The sequence below is a fragment of the Rutidosis leptorrhynchoides genome, chromosome 1 (assembly GCF_046630445.1).
Source record: "Rutidosis leptorrhynchoides isolate AG116_Rl617_1_P2 chromosome 1, CSIRO_AGI_Rlap_v1, whole genome shotgun sequence".
NCBI classification, from domain to species: Eukaryota; Viridiplantae; Streptophyta; class Magnoliopsida; order Asterales; family Asteraceae; genus Rutidosis; species Rutidosis leptorrhynchoides.
This window is the reverse complement of record NC_092333.1, coordinates 107,964,104-107,970,241: the sequence shown is the minus strand read 5'-3', so window position 1 is coordinate 107,970,241 and position 6,138 is coordinate 107,964,104.

The following is a 6,138-nucleotide window of genomic DNA, read 5'->3' as shown; positions in this document are numbered from 1 at the left end:
AATATTGCAAATAATAGTTATTTTAAGGTGAGCAAGTTGCTCGAAAATGTTCATATGTTCTCGGTGAAATCATCTCTTAGTCAATCATGCATATTTTGTCTCGTATTTCTCTTATATTCTTGTTTCACGATATTTGACTCAAGATTATAACTTTGACGGACCTGGTAAGATAGGTCGGGAATCATCTAAGGAGAAGTTATTGCTAAAATGTCTATTAAACATGTTTGAATAATATTTTTTCTTGTCCCTAAGCTAGTCATTCCGTGTATACATGTGTGACACCTTCACGATCTCTTATCATGTTCAAAGCTCGAAGTAGTTTAAATAAAGCAAACACTTAAGAATAAATTCGACAATCAGAGGCGGAACATAGAGTAACCCAATGTGGGTATCCGTCAACCCTTGGATTTTACGGAACAAAAATTTTTACACTAAAAAAAATATTTACTAAAAATAAGGTTTGTTTTTAGTGTTCGTCCCTGCTGAATATGAAAGATTTAAAAAAATGTTACACCCGCCCCACATGTATCCGAGTTTAAGTTCCGCCACTGTCGACAATGCATATGCAAACATCTAAACACATGATAATTTCGTAAAGAATAATGTATATACCAATGAATATGGAAAGGGTAGTGATATCTACACAACCAATTTTTACAAATACACAACCAAACATGCTTTACAGTGTTGTACTGTACAACACGGTAAAGCATGTTTGGTTGTGTATTTGTAAAAATTAGTTTGTGTATATATGATCACCCATATAGAAAAAGTCGCCTTTCAAGATTTACAGAAGAATTAATACAAGAATAATAAAGTGCCTCATAACGTAAATGTGCTTTGATGGCTATTTCATGTGCATATGAATTATGTGGCCTAAAAACCTTACACATTTGTAAGTCTTCAACTACTTTTTTGTCCTCACTACACCAACTTAACTTTAACGCTCCATCTTTGTGGAAGTATCTAAACACATATATTGATTTAAATCATACTGTATAATCTAAAAAATGGCCATACAGAGGAGGTTGTTCATTCAAGTTATTAGAATATTACCCTACATATTTAAATGACATAGCAAAAATGAATAGAAAAGTTTCAACTCTTCACAAATGCACACCAAACTTTTAATTTTCCATAATTCACCCACACCCTTTCTAATAATTAACTTTATAGCTTTTACAAATTCACCACAAACTTTTCACACTTTCTAATTTGACCATCAAACTTCTCATCCATCATAAATTGACCACATAATTTTCACTACTCCATAACTACTCTTTATCATTATTTTTATTTTTTACGATTCACCCACACCTTTTATAATAGTTACATTTATAGCTTTTACAAAATCACCACAAACCTTTAACACTTCATAATGACCATTAAACTTCTTATCCATTATAAATTGATCACATAATTTTTACTACTCCATTATTATTATTATTATTATTATTATTATTATTATTATTATTATTATTATTATTATTATTATTAAATCAATCACATAATTTTTCAATTGATTATTGTTTAATTTTTTTTCTTATTATAAATTAACTACGTAACTCATTGTTTAATAACTGTTTTATTGTTATTATATATAGTTTTTCAATTTTATTAAATAGTTTGTACCAATCGTTGATGTACGTCTCACTTTATTGATTGAGTGGGTCTTTTCTCTCGACAAGACCAAAAGTAAGACAAAAAATGATGAATAATTACTTTCACGCTTATTACAAATCAACCACACACCTATTTTTGGTCCTTCCTCGATAAAACGAAAAATAAAAAAATGATAAATAATTACTTTTCAATAATTAGCTATGTAATTAATGTTAATCAATGGTAAAGAACCGGCGCAAAGTCAGATCGCTCAACTAATTTTTACTAAAATGTGACGGTCATTTAATCAGATTATCCATGACCGTTTCAACCATTTTCAAGCCATGTAAGTAGGCGAGAAAAAATAATGTCCACAATACATTGTGTGCTATGTAAATCCCTGTTGCACTCAAAATTACGTTAGACCCTATTAACTAAAAAACCTATATACATAAATTAATGATCACGTACTGATGATAATATGCCTTCTATCGTCATTGCAAGCGTCATCTGTAATTGATGAACGTACTCTTGATTTCCCGATTATGATTGTGTAAAATTTGTGGCCAGACAGTGTCTAAATAGTAAATTTCCATCGGCAATCAAACGAACACGTAGGAATACATAGTAGAACTTAAACCATGTAGGATTGCAGTTGTACCTGAGTGGTAGTGGTCTGCCTCTAACATACTTGAGGTCAGGAGTTCGACTCCACTCCAGGGCAACAATTAATGCAATTCTATCCCTGCCATGTAAGGATCCACTCATGGCACCTTTCCCACATTGTGTTGGGGGTAAAGGGGAGGGGAGTTTTACTTGGCCGTGCCCTTGGATCGGTTCAAGGTTTCCCCCCGGACAGCGATAGGGGGCGGGTTAATATCACTGCATCGGCATAGTCGAAACGGGAGATGATCGCAACGGGTAGTTAAGTCCCCCTCGGGTGATCCCATATTCGCTGTTCTAAAAAAAAAAAAAAAAAAAGAACTTAAACCATGTTATTATATGAAAACAAGGATGTTCAAAACTATAATTTTAACAAATATCATATCATTACTATACTAAAAGAAGACAGATTTGGTGCTGTTTCAGTTTTAAAATATGTTAGTTTTATCTAATGCATTCACACTACATTATTTACTATATTTAATTAAGATTGAATATTGAAATGCTATTGGATATTCGTCCCAATGGTTTGCTATAATATATGAATGCGATCATTATAAAAAATGAGTAGAGCTTCGATCCTTTGGAGCCATGTTTTTCATCATAAAACCATGGCTCCTTTTTTCAATATTCTTGAAAACTTATTTTAAATACTTTTAGCACATGGTGTCTGTGTCCTTGCACCAAGGTCCATTTCAGTGTCCAAAATAGACCTTGAAATTGACTAACAGTGTGTAAGATGGAGGTATTCACAGTGTTCATTTCAGTGTCCATTTTTTATTTTTTACTTTTTTAATTGAATTTTAATATTTTATATAAATTAATTTCATATAATAAAAACAAAATACTAATTTGAAATTCATAAAATAAACTACATTACATTTATTAAAATTCATAAAATAAACCAGATTACATTTATTCAAAACATTCATAAAATAAACTAGATAACGTAATAAGTCGTCTCATAAAATTCATAAGTCGTCTCAAAGATCCCATAAATGCTTAACCAAATCAAATCGTATGCATTTCCCTACAATCATTGCTCTGATACCAAATGTGACGCCCCGTACAAAACCATCGTGTACGGTTCATCAGCAACAGGATCATTACAAGGTCAAACACTATATGTTGTTTAAAAATCAGTTTTGCATTCATGAAAAGACAGCGTTTTACAAAAGATAACGTACTTCCTATGAATTGTGATGCCCCGTACAAAACTATCGTGTACGAATCATCAACAACGGGATCATTACAAGGTTAAGTACTATATGCTGTAATAAAAGAAGTTGCATTCACGATAAAAAGGTGACGTCATAATCGACATCAAATGTTTTACACCAACAGTATGCTTCTACGAATAGTAAGCATGAAAAAATGTATGTGACCCTTAGGTCGTTACAAAACATAGTTTCAAATGTATTAAAGTTTGAATGCAAGATAAACAGTTCATGCGGTGATAACACTAGAGCAGCGGGTGTCTACGGCAAGACTAGTACACAGCGGAAGCAACCTTAAGCACCTGAGAAAAACATGCTTAAAAACGTCAACACAAAGGTTGGTGAGCTATAGTTTAAGTATAACAATATGTAAGGTAGGCCACGAGATTTCAGTGCTACAAAGAGCGTTTCAAAACAGTATGATAAGTATATGTTAACCGTGGGCACTTGGTAACTAACTTAACGTTTATGCCCCCTGAAAGTACACTTGGCAAGTGTGTATGCCGTTACCGAGCTAAAGGGAATGTTTATGCCGTTGTATAACCCACACATATATAAAGTTTAAGTACTCGTGCCTAGTATGTAAAACATAAAATCCGCATGTATTCTCAGTTCCCAAAATAAGTTAAAGTAAAAAGGGAATGCTATAACTCACAATGATAAAGCAGCGGTAAAGTATGACTCGGAAAGTAAGCAAGTAATGAAGGTTGTCCAAACGGGTCCTCAACCTAAGTCAAATAGTACTAAGTCAGTAAATCGTATGAAAAGGTTTAAAAGTATGTAAATAAGGTCTTAAGGGTCATCATCATTCATCATCAAACAAAAGGTGTAAAGTAAGTTTCGTTTGTGAAAAGAGTTTAAAACAAAGGCTGAGTTCGGTCAGTCACCACGGCATCTATACCTACTGAAATAAGGTGAGACCAGTGGCCATGGCTCCGTATATGAGTCCTTTAGTTGTGGTAAAAATTAAAGAAGCAAACTCGTCTTCGTTTGACCGTGGCGACGGTCTAAGTGCGAGTAGGTCAGAATTTTCAGCACAACGTTAAATGGACATAGTGACGATCGGAGGGCCATAAATCCTAAACCGTAACTCGGATTAAGACGAGTCCTATATGAAAAGTTATCTACTCGAATAGATTTATCTAAAAATCATAATTACAGTAGCTCAGGTCATACGGGTCAGATACAGAAACAGTAAAACAGTAGGGTCAGTAGGTTCCGGTGGTTCTTGGTGCTCGATGCTTATCATGGTTCTCATCCTTGATGCATATAGCTTCAAGTGTATAACTCGTTGATGTGTTTGCATAATGTTCACCAAGGTTTGACCATAATAACCCAAGTGTAAGTCTAAGACATGAAGCACAACTCACTTAAGTGTTGCAAGTCTTTTGATGAACCAAAGTTACATCAAAGTCTTAGATCCTACATATACATGAACAATAAAAGTAATATTAAGTTACAACTTGAAAATGAACTTATAAAATCAAGATCTTAAGTTGTAGAACATAATTCTTAGTTTGATCTTGAAGATCCAAGACTCAAAAGTCTAGATCTAACATAAGTGTACAAAGTTATAATTAAAGAAAGCTTACTTACATGTTCTTGAACTTTTGAAGTTAACTTTTGTTCAAGATAAATGAGATCAAAGTTAACTAGTAACACTTGACCAATTTTAACCAACAAACATGAATTTAAAGTGCATAATATAAAGAAACAAGCTAGGTAAACAAGTAACTAGCTCATGGGTTGTTCATACTTTAAAGATTCAAACCAAAGTTTGATCTTTAGAAAGTAAACTTTAAAGTTTACTTCATGAACTTCAAGTATGATTTACAACCATGAACTTACAATCTTTGAAACAATAAAGGTAGAATCATAAACTAGTAAGTTTATGTTCTTGAGTGTTCTTGTAATACAAGATAAATGAAGAATGAAACTAGGTAGTTTGATTCTTGTAATTAGTAAAGAATAATTACAACAACAAGTAAGTACTTGAACATTAAACAAGAACATGTAACAAAACAACAAATGATGATGATATGAGAGTGATATGGATCGGTTTTACAAAGAAAAGAAGAAGAGAAAAAGTCTTCAAGTTACTTACAAGATTAGAGAGAAAAAGAGAGAAAAAAGAAAGCAAGTCTTGTGTGTGTTTTTGGAATGAAAGAATGCAAGTGAATACTAGTGAACAAGTAGTGTAAAAAAAATTTTGAATCTCCCATAATACCATGGTAGTTGACGGTTTGCTTCAAAAAAAAAGGAAGGGAGTTGTCCACAAGATCATGCATGGTAAAGTCTTTAAAAGGTGGTTAATGGAGGTGTTTACATGGGAACTAGTTGTAAGTATTATGTAACTTGATTCCTTTACACTAAACTAACTAGTTCCATATAAAAGTGATACTTACATGTGGTGATGGGATAACTAGTCCACTTAAGGGTGTAGGGTAGGCTTATAAGCCCATGTTCAATCATAAAGCCCAAGTATGTATTAATTAACAAATTAATCCAAGTAAAAGTCCATTAACACTAATAAAGGCCCAAGTAATTAACTAGTAACCTTAGTTAATTAAAATGATTAATAAAATCAATCATGAATGTAAATAATATTTGAAAATATTATTCGTGTAAGTTTCGTGTGTCACAGAGACGTTTCGGG